This window comes from Salvelinus fontinalis, chromosome 25, assembly GCF_029448725.1.
Source record: "Salvelinus fontinalis isolate EN_2023a chromosome 25, ASM2944872v1, whole genome shotgun sequence".
Lineage (NCBI taxonomy): Eukaryota > Metazoa > Chordata > Actinopteri > Salmoniformes > Salmonidae > Salvelinus > Salvelinus fontinalis.
The window spans coordinates 10,639,168-10,655,731 of record NC_074689.1 but is presented as its reverse complement, the minus strand read 5'-3'; the positions used below and the strand labels follow the sequence as shown (position 1 = coordinate 10,655,731).

The following is a 16,564-nucleotide window of genomic DNA, read 5'->3' as shown; positions in this document are numbered from 1 at the left end:
ACTGGCATTAACCAGAAAATAAGAGAAGTGGGAGGCCCCAGTGCACAAATGAGCAAGAGGACAAGTACATTAGAGTGTCTAGTTTGAGAAACAGACGCCTCACAAGTCCTCAACTGGCAGCTTCATTGAATAGTACCCGCAAAACACCAGTCTCAACGTCAACAGTGAAGAGGCGACTCCAGGTGCTGGCCTTCTAGGCAGAGTTGCAAAGAAAAGCCATATCTCAGACTGGCCAATAAAAAGAAAAGATTAAGATGGGCAAAAGAACAGTGTTACGGATACAAGTATCCTGTGAGTGTATCCTGTGTGTATTTCTTTTCTCTCCTTCTCCCTTCACAGGTGGCAATCATCATTCCCCAATCAGTCACCAATCAGTCGCTAATCAGAAGACACCTGCTCCTTTTCTCTTACCCTATCACATCCCCTTTCCCTTGGTTTAAAAACCCAGTCAGTTGTTTTTTTTCTGTAGTTCAATCTTTGTTATTCAATCTCGCTGTTTCTCACTCTTTCTCTTTGGATTGAGCTCTCTTTTGGTTTTTGTTCCTACATGTCACATTTGTCTGGAATTATGTGAGTATGTATTGTTGTGCTTCATGACTGTTTGTTTGTTGGTGGGAAAAGGGGGTACCAAGACAAGTTGCCCTTGGGCATACACTACCCGTAGGTAAACTTTGTCTAAATACCCTAGTTAGAACTGGGTGAACCACCCACTGTATTTGTGTTTAGTTAGACTAGCCTGCTTTAAGAACAGTTAGCTAACTAAGGGGTGTTTTTGGATATTTATTATTCCTTTCCTTGGGTCCAACTCAGCCCCTCTTCCCGCCCCTAATTTAATGTTTAAAAATAAACCCTGAGTGTTTGACGGTAGATTTAAGTTGCCTGTGGTCTTTGTTCTCACTGTTACTTTTTCACTGTTATTTGCATGAGTTATGTTACGAGTCTCGCAATGTGATGAAAGTGACCTTATGGAAAGCCTAGATATGTAACAGCTTGGATGTAATGTCATTGGGAAAGTAAAGATGAGGTTAAATGTCCTGTCTCTCACTTTTCTCTGTCCTCTCCCCTGACTCCTGTCACTTCTCAATCTCTCCTGTCCTCTCTCCTGTCCTCTCCTCTGTCATGTCTCGTGGATCCTGTCCTCTCCTCTTTAACTTCTCCTCTGTCTCAACTCTACAGCACGTGGACATTGCAGCCCTCCTGATCAAGTTCAACAGGTGTGTGAATGCTTTTGACAAGTGGGCCTTCACCCCTGTCCACAAGGTAGCTAAGAAAGGCTGTACACTGTGCTTTACTGCTGACCCTACCGTGAAGAAGCAGGAGGGACAGACTGCACTTAACCTGGCCACAGTACGCATCCATCTTCTGCTAGCTGGGTTAACAGTAGATAGCATGAATATGTCAAATGAAGTGTTCAGTATTCTCTGATTCTCAACATAAACAAGACTCATGTTTTTTGCCCAAAATGGTAGACGCTGTGAATGTATATATGTGTTACATCTTTATAGTTGCACAAGTAAGTGGCTTACATACAATGTCGTAGACTGCTCAATAAAATTCCCATCCAGTATATTTTTAAACGCAAGCCTGTGGAAACCCCTTATCACCCAGTAACTCTCCCTCTGAACACATCCTCCTCCTCCTACTTCCTCGGGCTGATGATATCCGTGCACTGTTGATGAACACTATGCCCCCAGACACAGAGAAGAGGGATCACCAGCTCAGCTCTTCACACTTTCCAATCTCTGGAGGGGACAACAGACATTGCTCAATCTGCGCTTGATTCGGCCCATTTGCCAACCAGCCGAATGGATTAACGTTTTAATGCATAAATCCTTTAGCTATTGTAGTTTAACATTTACATAAATACATCATGTTCTTCCACAGGTTCCCATTTCATGACAAGCCTAGGCTGCAGCAGTGGGTAGGAAATGTCAGGCGGATGATTTGAAACCCAACACTCTCGTCTCTGTGTCCATCACTTTGAAGAGGAATGTCTTCGATATGACGAGGGGAAAGTCTGCCTCACCCCGACTATTGTGCCCACCGTTTTCTCCTTTCGTGGTCGTCTTCAAAAGCGGTCACAATGCCCCAGGGAAAGACGACGGAATTTGGTAGATACAGAGGTAAGTGGCAACGTTGATCATGCACAGCAGACGCTTTCGCATGATCACACTTACTGTGTAAGTAACGTCGACGAGGCTGAGGTACTTTTGTTATAGTCAGGTGCCCTGCCTTGGAAGCTGTGGGGCAGCCCTAGCCACCTGGCTGCTTGGAATTGACTAGTATCTGCATTGACAGGACGCTGCTGATGAGGAAGCCCTGCAGAAGGACGATTTTATCCATACTTAATTCTTTCTTGGTGTGAGTGTCATTTGTGTTCACATGCCACTTACCTGTGTTTCAGTTTGGAAGCTACACTGCCATCGCTGCTGATTCCTTGCCTCTACAAGAGAGCTTCCTGGCTGACTATAGTGGATCTGCAGGCCGCTGACGACACAAGGTGATATTCCCACACCTCAGCTGAGCAGAGGATCCAATACCGACAAACCATGCAGCAGATCCTAAATGGTACAGTTGTACAGATTCTTGGTTCAATTCAAAGATTCTCTTTTATATTATACTCTCTAATTTGGATTGACAATGGTGTTTGTGTGCAACTAAGATGTTTTATGAACTTTAATGAGAGGAATAATCACATGGGTTTAGAAGTATAACAGAAACTATTGATAATGCTATCCATAAATCTTACATACTGTTTTCTGAGTTATTTTAAAACTGTGTTGGTCCCTTTCCTACAAAAAATAATCCAACTCATAACTGATTTGGACTAGCGGTTTCTGTCAAAACAGCCAGACTGTGATGAAAGTGACCTTGTGGAAAGCCGAGATATGTAACAACTTGGATGTCATCAGTCTTTGGGCAAGTCATGATGAGGTCAAATCATGTCCCCTGTCTCTCTTGCTCCTTTCCTATCTGTCACTCCTCTGCTCTGTCTCGCCTGTCCTCTCCTCTGTCACTTATCCTCTCCTCTGTCACTTCCCCTCCCTCCTGTTCTCTCCTGTCATTTCTCCTCTCCCCTGTCCTTTCCTCTGTTACTTCTCCTCTCCCATGTCTCTCTTGTCCTCTCCTCTGTCACTACTCCTCTCTGCTGTCCTCTCCTCGGTCCAACTAAGGTGTTCTATGAGCTTTGAGAGAGGCATAACCATAGGGGTTTAGAAGTATAACAGAAACGATTGATATTGCTATCCATAAACCTTACATACATTTTGTATGCATTTCTTAGAATGCTGGCAGGTGAGGGGGGGGGGGGGGGGGGTTCTGAAGTCTATCTCCTCATAATTAGTTATCAGTTATTCTATGTAAAAAGATTAGCTGTGGAATTTTCCACTTTTGATATGATTAGGGCTGTTGCAGTGACTGTCTTACCGCCACGCCGAGTTATGATCGCAGTAAAATTCCACGTGACCGTTGAGTCATGGTAATCTCCTCTTATAATAAGAATAGTTGATTAATCTTTTATAACACTTTAACTACAATCTCAAAGTGCTTTACGCAACAAAAACAAAAAATACATGCAATTTTGAAAAACAAAAAAAATGATAATGGAAGATTATGGCAGGCAGGGTAGTTCATTAAAGGCTTGAGTAGTCAGTGCCAGGAGGACAGCTAAAGTAGATGAAACTGAGGGGGGTCACATCGAGGGGGTTTCAGACTGGCCTTGGCCCTTGCCATCGCTGAAGCAGCGCATCTCAGTAGTAGTCTTTGAAGTCAGACTCTATGGGTAGAACTCACCCACTACCGATGTGTAGCACCCACCTGGGCTCTTATGCACTCTGGAATGTGTTGGTAGTACCCAACTCGCTAATGACCATCAGGTCACTAATGGCCTGGTACTCAGGGCTCTATTGTCCCTCTAATCACTCTGGCATCAATGCAAATGCATTTGAAAATCACATCAAACACTTATCAAAACAGTATTGTGCTTTTAAAACTCACCTCACTGTGATTGATACATTTGAAGAAAGAAGTTCAACAACAGTTTGATACTGAGTGAAAACATGGTCCTTGTGGATGTTGTTTCAAAGCCTAACACAATGAAATGGACAGAGCTTTCTAAGGTGATTAATTCAGAACACCATATGCATATTAGAGCTTATGCATATGCATATGCCTATACAGTTGAAGTCGAAATTTACATACACCTTAGCCAAATGCATATCAATTCAGTTTTTCACAATTCCTGACATTTAATCCAAGTAAAAATCAGTTACGATCAACACTTTATTAAAAAAAATTGAAATGTCAGAATAATAATAGAGAGAATGATTAATTTCAGCTTTTATTTCTTTCATCACATTCCCAGTGGGTCAGAAGATTACATACACTCAATTAGTATTTGGTAGCATTGCCTTTAAATTGTTTAACTTGGGTCAAACGTTTTGGGTAGCCTTCCACAAGCTTCCCTCAATAAGATGGGTGAATTTTGGCCCATTCCTCCTGACAGAGCTGGTGTAACTGAGTCAGGTTGGAGGCCTCCTTGCTCGCACACGCTTTTTCAGTTCTGCCCACAAATGTTCTATAGGATTGAGGTCAAGAATGTGATGGCCACTCCAATACCTTGACTTTGTTTTCCTTAAGCCATTTTGCCACAACTTTGGAAGTATGCTTGGGGTCATTTTCCATTTGGAAGACCCATTTGTGAGCAAGCTTTAACTTCCTGACTGATGTCTTGAGATGTTGCTTCAATATATCCACATAATTCTCATGATGCCATCTATTTTCTGAAGTGCACCAGTCCCTCCTGCAGCAAAGCACCCCCACAACATGATGCTGCCACCCCTCTGCTTCACAGTTGGGATGGTGTTCTTCGGCTTGCAAGTATCCCCCTTTTTCCTCCAAACATAACGATGGTCATTATCTATTTTTGTTCCATCAGACCAGAGGACATTTCTTCAAGAAGTATGATCTTTGTCCCGATGTGCAGTTGCAAACCGTAGTCTGGCTTTTTTATGGCGGTTTTAGAGCAGTGGCTTTGTAGTGGCTTCCTTTCCTCTTTACCATAGCCACTGCCCAAGCCTTTAGCGGGTTTGTTTCGGACGCATACAGTCCACACTCAACGTTTCCAAACGGCCAAACATTCAATGAGATCCAGGGATATGGTGCAACAAAAAATGTTTATTCTTATCTAACAAAAAGGTATTCTCCAATCAACTTAAAGCAGAGATTACTTGAAATGCAAATACATAATATAATATGTCTGTCTTTCTGTATGTCTGTATGTCAATATGTCTGTATGTCTATATGGTCAAAAAACTATACCGCTCCCGCATCTAGCAAGGACTCCCCCTCCCAAAGGCCCAACTTCCTGCCTTTATTCTAACACAATTAACACAGTACAATGAATGGGCAAGAGGGGGGGCCAAAAACTGAGTTACACTAATAACAAATGAATATATCTCAATCAGGTAAATAAATCATAAAGGTACGTACCTAATATTTCATCATATACATTTATATTTAATATATTTACACAAATGTACACGGAGCTCAGTATGTTCAGTCTTTTATACAAATATGCCCAAATCGGCTCTAACAGGCTTCTTCCTTGCTGATAGAAGAATTTGTATGTTTAAGATAATGACTAAAGTATTCCACCCTGAAACCATATACTTTTATGAAATGTGTTAGAGTCATAAACCAATAATGTGTGTGACTAGACTTTTTAAGACTAGGCCATTGTGTTACTATTTTGCAATATGAGCATGGTATAGTTGAGACATTCAATGACAACTGAACTGTCGACTTGTGATAACGGTGAAACAAATAACTGGAAAGAGGCCCCCCCACCGTAGGGAGGAGAAAAACAGTTAGAAACTGCTTACAGAAGATGATGAAACATGTTGCACAAGTGTGATAAACAATGTATGTGAACTGTGGAAAAATACAGCCCACCTAAAGAGGGAGTTTCTACTGATGTGAGTTCATTTGTGTGTGTGTGTGTGCTATAAAAAGATTGTGTTCTCATTTTGAAGACAGAGCGCTCTCTGAATAATGGTCTATTGCAGGCTGAGACTGTCTAATTCTTTTGACTTGGAGATTTACAACCTTCAGGAATTAGACAGAGCTTTTGTAGTAGTTGAGTTCAACCACTGAGATATCAAATTCTCGTGACACTTGCTGAGCGGACTTTCAGATTATGTCGATATAGGACTCGTTTTACTGTGGATACAGATACTTTTGTACCTGTTTCCTCCAGCATCTACACAGGGTCCTTTGCTGTTCTGGGATTGATTTGCACTTTTTGCCCCAAAGTACGTTCATCTCTAGGAAACAGAATGTTTCTCCTTCCTGAGCGGTATGACGGCTGCGTGGTCCCATGGTGTTTATAATTGCGTACTATTATTTGTACAGATGAATGTGGTACCTTCAGGCGTTTGGAAATTGCTCCCAAGGATGAACCAGACTTGTGGAGGTCTACAATTTTCTTTCTGAGGTCTTGGCTGATTTCTTTTGACTTTCCCATGATGTCAAGCAAAGAGGCACTGAGTTTGAAGGTAGGCCTTGAAATACATCCACAGGTACACCTCCAATTGACTCAAATGATGTCAATTAGCCCATTTTTGGGAATTTTCCAAGCTCTTTTAAGGCACTGTCAACTTAGTGTATGTAAACTTCTGACACACTGGAATTGTGATACAGTGAAATAATCTGTCTGTACACAATTGTTGGAAAAATGTATTGTGTCATGCACAAAGTAGATGTCCTAACCGACTTGCCAAAACTATAGTTTGTTATCAAGAAATTTGTGGAGTGGTTGAAAAACGAGTTTTAATGACTCCAACCTAAGGGTATGTAATTATCCGGCTTCAACTGTATATGAGTTCAACCCTGAAACCGCCTCCCCTAAATTAAAATAATGATTGTGCTGTTATAGGCCTACAATACATAGCCTACCGCATATTACGCACAACAGCTGTAACTCGGCTACTCAGGAACAGTCACTGTGTTCTTGGTAAGCAACTCCAATGTAGATTTGGGCTTGTGCTATAGGTTATTGTCCTGCTGAAAGGTGAATTAATCTCCCAGTGTCTGTTGGAAAGCAGACTGAACCATGTGTTCCTCTAGGATTTTGCCTGTGCTTAGCTCCATTACGTTTATTTTTTATCCTGAAAAACTCCCCAGTCCTTAAAGATTATAAGCATAGCCATAACATGATGCAGCCACCACTATGCTTGAAAATATGTAGAGTGGTACTCAGTAATATGTTGTATTGGATTTGCCCCAAACATAACACTTTGTATTCAGCACAAAAAGTGAATTGCTTTGCCACATTTTTTGCAGGATTACTTTAGTGTTTTGTTGCAACAGGATGCATGTTTTGAAATATATATTTTTCTGTACAGGCTTCCTTCTTTAACCTCTTGTCAATTACATTAGTGTTGTGGAGTAACTACAATGTTGATCCATCCTCAGTTTTCTCCCATCACAGCTCTATCTGTTTTAATGTCACCGGTTTCTTTCCTCTCCGGCAACTGAGTTGGGAAGGACGCCTGTATATTTGTAGTGACTTGGTGTCTTGATACACCATCCAAAGTGTAATTAATAACTTCACCATAATCAAATGGATATTCTAGGTCTGCTTTTTATTTATTTTTTAATCTACCAATAAGTGCCCTTATTTACGAGGAATCGGAAAACCTCCCTGGTCTTTTATTTGTGGTTGAATCTGTATTTGAAATTCACTATTCAACTGAGTGATCATACAGATAATTGTATGTGTGTAGGGTACAGAAAATCATGTTAAACACTATTGCACACAGAATGAGTCCATGCAACTTATGTGACTTGTTAAGCAAATGGTTACTCCTGAACTTATTTAGACTTGCCACAACAAAGGGTTTGAATACTTATTGAGTACTTTAATTGCTTTATTTTTTTCCAAACATTTCTAAAATTATAATTCCACTTTGACATTATAGGGTATTTTGTGTAGGCCAGTGACCAAAAATCTGAATTGAATCCATTTTAAATTCAGTCTAACACAACAAAATGTGAAAATGCTTTCTGAAGGCAGGAACTGTAAGTACCAGTAGATTAGACTATAGTTTGTGCATCCTTGTGTAATCTTCCACTTCTGTAAGTGTTTTATCTTGTCATTCTTACGCTAATGCAACACTTGGTGATTGTTTTTGAATAACAGGACCGAAGTAAAGTACCTCATGCTGTACTCTTGTTGAAAAGACAGGCAGTGGTTAGAAAGGATGGACCTCCTACAGTCACAGTAAACATATCTGACATCACTCCTAATATTGGTTTGACATAACTCACAATGTCAGTGGCTCTCAAAATACATAATGTTGTTGTGAGGCGTCTTATAGAATCCCGGAGTTGGTATATTATACTACTTGTACATAAAGCTTTAATCAAATACTGTCATTTTTGTAAATGTCATACAAGGCAAAGCTACTGATTCATTGACTGATTCATTGGGACACAGCTCAAATTATTAACAGGTAAATTGTAACTGCATAACTTTTGCAGAAACCTTTAACTCACTTTTCATTTTATAATATATAAAAAAAGAGTACTTTAATTTTTTTTCTTTACCTTCATTTAACAAGACAAGTCAGTTAAGAATAAATTCTTATTTACAATGACAGCCTACCGGGGAACAGTGGGTTAACTGCATTGTTCAGGGGCAGAACGACAGATTTTTACCTAGTAAGCGCGGGGATTTGATCCAGCAACCTTTGGGTTAATGGCCCAACACTATAAACACTAGGCTACCTGTCGCCCCAAAATAATAATAAGTTGTATGTGTTGTGATTTGGTTGTGTTTAATAGAAAACATACAATTGCTAGCAATGCACATGTAGAGCTAGCTAGAGCACATATGATTTAGTACTGAATAAATGACTTGCATACACAAAATTACCTTTCATGTTTCTAGTGGTTGTGGTCACGGTTACTGCAGATTTCCCCTCCCCAACTTACATGGAACCCAAACTGGCTGCGCGCGTGCAAATGTATTTTGTACCCCTACACCAAACGCGATCACGACACGCAGGTTAAAATATCAAAACAAACTCTGAACCAATGACATTAATTTGGGGACAGGTCGAAAAGCATTAAACATGTATGGCAATTTAGCTAGTTAGCTTGCACTTGCTAGCTAATTTGTCCTATTTAGCTAGCTTGCTGTTGCTAGCTAATTTGTCCTGGGATATAAGCATTATTTTACCTGAAATGCACAAGGTCCTCTACTCTGACAATTAATCCACATATAAAACGGCCAACTGAATTGTTTCTAGTCATCTCTCCTCCTTTCAGGCTTTTTCATCTTTGAACCTATATGGTGATTGATATCTACACTTTTACTATGACAACCGGCAAAACATTTTGTCTTTGGTATAACCAATGAGGAGATGGCACGTGGGTACCTGCTTCTATAAACCAATGAGGAGATGGGAGAGGCAGGACTTTCAACGCGATCTGCGTCAGATATAGAAAGGAGCTCAATTTTAGCCCTTGGCATCGCAGACGCTCATGGGCGCACGAGAGCAGTGTGGGTGCAATAATCGAATAACATGGATTTCTAAATTTATTTTGTGACTCTCGCGCACGCGACGTGTCCGGTCTGGTCAGCATGTTAGTCGCAGATCCAGGTCCCCGGCAACACTGGCAAAATGCCCAAAAGCTTCCCATGCTCATGATGACTTTGCTGCATGCGCTCAAGCTTGCGCTGCTCCGTTACAAGTGGACAGGTAGAGTAGTCCCAGTTAAACCGGAACTAGCAAGATGACTAAACGGCGTATGGAAACGTGAGTAGATTACGTTGACAACAACGGTCAGCCATCTTGGACGCTGTCTCCAGTTCTTATTATACCTCAGTGACTTAAACAACGAAGACGGATAATAATTTTGACTGCTTTAATTCATTTTTCTAATGTTGTCTACAAGATTCAATTAATGAACAGAGACGTGTGGGCGTGGAGAGGAGGGGCTGCAACAGGATACGTGTACTAGTGGTTTTCAAAGTAAAAGCTGTGCGGCGACGACTAACTATAGCTGGAGCGATCAGCAATGGTCAGGTAATGTTAGCTAGAGTCTAAGGGCCACCAACAAGTTAGTTAGTGATGCCTTCCATCAATGTTTATTGGCTTTACTGACAGACAAGACAGGGAGTATATATGATGCACTTTCAAGCATCGAGCTAAAGGCTAAAGCTATCTATGATATTGAACCTGTGCGTGTGCGTGTCTGTCTGTGTGTAGGCCTACACTGTCTCAGGATCAATCAAGACTCTCCAGACTAACACGGCTTGACATACCAAGTTTTGGCAATCACCCTTTTTCTGCCATCAGGTGAGCATTAATTCATTATCAGCAATTATCTATATGGTGTGTGTAGCTACAGCTGGTCCTTCCCTGCCCACCAAAAAGAGAAAGTGAAGTTGATGGGTTATTCAAGTTATCAAGATAGTAACCCATGTCAGTTTTCCTCCTCGGTGCGTCTACCCTTCTCTCTCCCTGTCTCTATCCTTTCTCAACACCCCCCCCCCCCCATTGTCTGTCTGTGTGTCTGCATGAGCAAGTCCACCAGAGAGCAAACTGTCAGCTGTCATAACTGAGTCCCTCTTTGTCTCGCTCTGACTGCCTTCATAGTTGAGGCTGTCTTTATATAATTAAATTGACAAAAATGTACTTTGAAGATTCTACACACAGAGTAAAATACATTTTCCGTAGAGATGCTGGATGCAGAGTTACAGTCCCTTACAATCCCTCACACCCCACACATGTTCAGTAGAGAACATCCATAGACATGGAGCTGCTGCAGCAGCTAGACCACTTCATACAGGTAACACACAGGACACACACAGTCATAATTTGCACATGGAAAGGCTGCACTGAAAATGTTATGAGCTTTGTGTTTAAATGTATTAACATTTGTGTATATTTTTAATTTTGTCTGTATGTGTGATTGAGTGACTTTTGCCATCGTTAACAGGAGCTGCGTTGAGAAGGGAACACTGATTTACTTGTTCTGTAAGGAAAGAGAAACATTCAGATTGGTATTTACCTTCCAAGACTTCAGCTTCAAGTTCCACAACACAATCGAGGTACAAGGTACACCACGATCAAGGTACATTCCCTGACCAGATAGTGATGGAGAAAGAAGGTGAGGATAGACTATGAAAGACACATAGAACCGAACCAGGATTGTCCGTGAGAGGTTGCATTTCTTCAGGCGGCGCAGATAATACATCTGGTGGGCCTTGTTGGTAAATGCTGTGATGTTGTCCTTCCACTTAAAGTTATGGGGGAGGATGGTCTCCAGGAGCTGTCATGAGCTCAGTTGTTGCGATAGATTTCTTATGTCTGATAAGTCATTTATAATCATACTTTTCTTTCTGATGGCGGCATAAACTACATTCTTGTCACATGGTCGGCTCATCTGTCAGGGTGGAGTCCAATCTGTTTTTCATTGCTCCTTTTTTCCCTACTACACATAATCCTTGATTGAAAATTATTCGAATATAAGAAGTCTTAACATTAGAACAGAAGTTGAATGAAATGAGACGGTGTTCCCCTCACACGACTCCCTTGTCCTGATTTCACATATAGCTTGTCATAGCAAATTGTTTACACACTCAAGCTATTCCATTACTTTCATGTCCAAACTCTGCATATTTAACATTTTGTTGGATGTAATAGTAATTCAATGGTTCTATCTAGTGTTTTAATGTCATTACAAGTGTACCACTCCACAGGTGGATTGCTTACAAAGTTTTTTTTGTCCCATCGCTGCAACTCCTGTACGGACTCGAGAGAGGCGAGGGGTCGAGAGCCATGCATCCTTCGAAACACGACCATGCCAAGCCACACTGCTTGCTGTGTCGGAGGAAACACCGTACAGCTGGCAACCAAAGTCAGCGTGCATGCACCCGGCCCCGCCACAAGGAGTCGCTAGAGCACGATGGGACAAGGACATCCCAGCCAGCCAAACCCTCCCCTTACCCGGACAATGCTGGGCCAATTGTGCACCACCTTATGAGTCTCCCGGTTGGTCCTTGGCAACTTTGGCCCCACCCATCTCTTTAAGGATTTGCACGTGAGGCCATGTGCTAAACAGAGTGAGTAAGGTAGTGTAGTTAACAACCAAAGATTTCAAGACTAAAAGTGGGGAAAGTAGTAGCCTACAATAAGGAAAAACTCCAGGTAAAAATACTTAATCTAGTCCTTAGCCTATATCCTAATATGATTTTGAAAGTATCAACATTATTAGATGATGCTTACCAAGACACTTTTCTAAATTGATGGGTCATGTGAAAGAAATGCTATAACCACCCCACAGCCACATCTAGCTAAGTTGATGTGTCACTATTGTCTGGACATGTACACATGTTCATGAAATAGAATCGAATGTCGTAATCACCCCCAGACACACCTGGCTAACTTGGTGGGTAATGTAATCATTCTCTTGCGAAGTGGAAGAGCTAGCTAGCTAAATAATGAACCCTAATCCCAACCCATTGCTACAGTATAAACGGATTGTCAAAGCTAGCCACTATACATCAAATGCTGGAGTATGAATCTGCAGGTAGCTGAAGCTTACCAACAAGGTTCAATGTTAGCTAGCTAGCTAACATTAGGCTAAAACTAGCAATGCAAATGGATTTCTGAGATACAAATAATATTACTACGCAGATCATACACGTAACATTAGCTAGCGAGACAGCAAGCTAACATTCGATAGCTAGCTAATAAAAAAATTCCTCTCCTGTGGAGCATTGATGTGCGAAATACAGCTTTTTGAACCGGGTCACAATTGTCATTTCATAAGGCAGCACCAGGTGGCCTCTGGCATTAAGGCATTCTTGGCCATGGAGTCAGGTTCCATCCTCAGAATGTGTCCTAGTCACAGGAGTGTTCCTTGAGTTATGTCTGTTTGTATCCATCTGGAACTGGTCTTGTTATAGAGGTCTTGGTTTGAGATCGTGTTAGGCCAGAAGATGAACATTTGGAAATTGTTGTGGAAGGTGGATAGGGAGTTCACGTCCGTCTCGATGGTTCTCTAGCTTTAGCTATTTTTTAGTAGGACTGATTTCCCATTGTTGTTGTAGATGTGCATCTTTGTCTTTAGGCTGTATTGACTCAAGTTCTAGATTTCCCAGATGTTAGGAGTGTAGCTTTGTTTAGGCTGTGCTTGATGTCTTTACATGTGGAGTTTTCTTATCCAAGTACAGCCCCAAGGTATGTAAAGCTCTCAACCTGTTTCAGTGGCTTTCCTTTGATTGTTTTTTTGTGTTGTTTGATTTGATTCTATGCTCTTGGGTCTTTTCCACGTTTACCAATAGGCCTAGTTGATAAGCACATTGGTCCAACTTTTTTCCTGCATTTGGGCTTGTTGAGAAGAGAGCAGAGAAATGTCAATGGCAAAATCCAGATATTCAAGTCCTGACAACAGGGTCTACTGGATTCCCCTTATTGAGTATTTTGTGGTGTTTCTCATTAACCAATCCATGGCAATCAAGAAGAGAATATGCATCCTTGGCGTACACCTCACACGAAATTGAACTAGTCTGAAGTGGTGTTATCAAGGATGGCATATTACAATCTGTAGAAGTCATATGGCGAGGAGGTCCGGGGGCTACCGCAGGTATGAGGCATGCTCAGCCTTCAACTGTAACACACCAACACGTCAGGTCATGCTGGAAATTTAGGGGACAGTGGTTTAAGAGTAAGGTGCTAAGGTGAGAGTAGGGGATTATGGTAGAGTGTAGGGAAAGACTAATAGGTTACCTTTCTGTCCAGGAACTTGGAGTGCATCTGCATGTCCTCTTCCTACAGCAGATGCCTCTTCTCAAACACTGCCATATCATCCATCACATCTGACACACAACGCACATAGACACACACATGTAAATAGGGGAACATTCCTAATAGTGTGTCTGTGTGTGTGGAACTGTATTTGGGCAGGAGCAGCAGGAGCCTCATGTTGACCGGAGAGCCCATCTGCACTCGGCTGGCCAGGTGCCTAAACTTTAACAGGGAAAGACATCACACAGGGAGAAAGAGATGGCAGGAGCAGTGGTGCCATGTATGTCCCAGGTTTCTCTGGTATAGTCCGTGTTACTCTAAAAGTACTTTGTGACAACTGCTGATGTTTTAATTTATTTCACCTTTATTTAACCAAGTAGGCTAGTTGAGAACAAGTTCTCATTTGCAACTGCGACCTGGCCAAGATAAAGCACAGCAGTTCGACACATACAACACAGAGTTACACATGGAATAAACAAAACATACAGGCAATAATACAGTAGAAAAAAGAAAGCAAAAATCTATATACAGTGAGTGCAAATAAGGTAAGATAAGGGAGTTAAGGCAATAAATAGGCCATGATGGCAAACTAATTACAATATAGCAATTAAACACTGGAATGATAGTTGTGCAGAAGATGAATGTGCAAGTAGAGATACTGGGGTGCAAAGGAGCAAGATAAATAAATAAATACAGTATGGGGATGAGGTAGTTGGATTGGCTGTTTAGAGATGGGTTATGTGCAGTGATCTGTGAGCTGCTCTGACAGCTGGTGCTTAAAGCTAGTGAGGGAGATATGAGGCTTCAGTGATTTTTTTGCAGTTTGTTCCAGTCATTGGCATCAGAGAACTTAAAGGAAAAGCGGCCAAAGGAGGAATTGGCTTTGGGGGTGACCAGTGAGATATACCTGCTGGAGCGCGTGCTACAAGTGAGTGCTGCTATGTACAAAAAGGCCATGTATAATTTTGCTTGATTGATTGACTGTATAAGTGAAAGTGATGTCTTCTTACCCGTCAGGTAGGAAGTATCGCTTTTTATTATCTATGCATAGTCACTTCACCCCACCTCCATGTACAAATTACCTCGACTAACCTGTACCCCAGCACATTGACTCGGTACCGGTACCCCCTGTATAAAGCCTCATTGTTATTTTATTGTGTTACTTTTTAGAATGTTTTACTTTAGTTTATTTGTTAAATATTTTATTAACTCTTTCTTGAACTGCACTGTTGGTTAAGGGCTTGTGAGTAAGCATTTCATGACAAGGTGACAAATAAAGTTTGATTTGATTTGATCAGTGCCAAATCTGCCAAGTGGCTGGGATGTCCTCCACTGAATCCACCGTCCTCTCCACCACCTCCATTTCCACCACCTGCTGTCTGCCATCTGCCGTCTGCACCCTAACTCCCTCTGACCACAGATTGACCACACATTAACCACACAACATGGACAATATAAATACGGTCAAATCAAACACAACCTCGCCCCCAGGCTTATAAGCCTGGGATATCAACCACTCCAAGTTGGCCTTATTGGGAGTGACCATAGAGTTCTATGAGACCTACTGAATAAAGTATTTGTCATCATTCAATGTTGGTGAATCTCAATTCTATAAGGCATGCCTCTGTGCTTATGGTGTGCTAGCGTATAGGGAGGGTGAGGGGGAAGGTGTTGTGGGGGATGATTGGTTGGTAGATTAAGCTGATTAAGCCTGCCTATGCTCTGGGAGATTCCCCTGGCGCTCTGCATTGGCTAACGAAGGCCAAGTTTGACACATTGGCCCACCAGACTCTTTGCGCATTTGGGCAGACGTGTCTGGGAATGAGATTAAATCAAACACACCTGAGAACACACAACGTGAACAGTGAACACACTCTTATCTAACACACTTGTATGAGTACTTTGAGTAGGGCAGATTAAAACAACTGACACGCGCACACACACACACACACAGACGGAGCAGTGTTGTGCCTGCCTATGTGTGCAGTGTCACTGTTACCACTGCCAGCTTCAATCTCACCCAGTGGTGCAGGTGTAGTGGTAAACAATTGAATGATCCCTCTTAATTCCTTTTATGTTTCCATTATTAGGACCAGTTATAGTTAGCTACCTACTAGGCTTGGGCAATATGACGTTTATACACTGCTCAAAAAAATAAAGGGAACACTTAAACAACACAATGTAACTCCAAGTCAATCACACTTCTGTGAAATCAAACTGTCCACTTAGGAAGCAACACTGATTGACAATAAATTTCACATGCTGTTGTGCAAATGGAATAGACAAAAGGTGGAAATTATAGGCAATTAGCAAGACACCCCCAAAAAAGTAGTGATTCTGCAGGTGGTGACCACAGACCACTTCTCAGTTCCTATGCTTCCTGGCTGATGATTTGGTCACTTTTGAATGCTGGTGGTGCTCTCACTCTAGTGGTAGCATGAGACGGAGTCTACAACCCACACAAGTGGCTCAGGTAGTGCAGTTCATCCAGGATGGCACATCAATGCGAGCTGTGGCAAAAAGGTTTGCTGTGTCTGTCAGCGTAGTGGCCAGAGCATGGAGGCGCTACCAGGAGACAGGCCAGTACATCAGGAGACGTGGAGGAGGCCGTAGGAGGGCAACAACCCAGCAGCAGGACCGCTACCTCCGCCTTTGTGCAAGGAGGTGCACTGCCAGCGCCCTGCAAAATGACCTCCAGCAGGCCACAGATGTGCATGTGTCTGCTTAAACGGTCAGAAACAGAC

General features: G+C 42.0%; 1 long non-coding RNA gene across 2 annotated transcripts in view; it reads left to right on the top strand.

Moving 5' to 3' along the window:
• Positions 1 to 15,406, top strand: part of LOC129822825 (uncharacterized) — a 42,154-nt gene extending 26,748 nt beyond the window's left edge. Inside the window, exons 2-7 of one of the 2 annotated variants that reach the window (XR_008754534.1) lie at positions 1,177 to 1,214; positions 1,885 to 2,123; positions 2,405 to 2,568; positions 10,275 to 10,364; positions 10,746 to 10,857; positions 11,008 to 15,406. This is a non-coding gene — a long non-coding RNA (uncharacterized LOC129822825). Of the gene's footprint in view, positions 1 to 1,176; positions 2,124 to 2,404; positions 2,569 to 10,274; positions 10,365 to 10,745; positions 10,858 to 11,007 lie in introns of both variants that reach the window. The other variant, XR_008754533.1, reaches the window with a different exon arrangement.
• Positions 15,407 to 16,564: the final 1,158 nt, after the last annotated feature.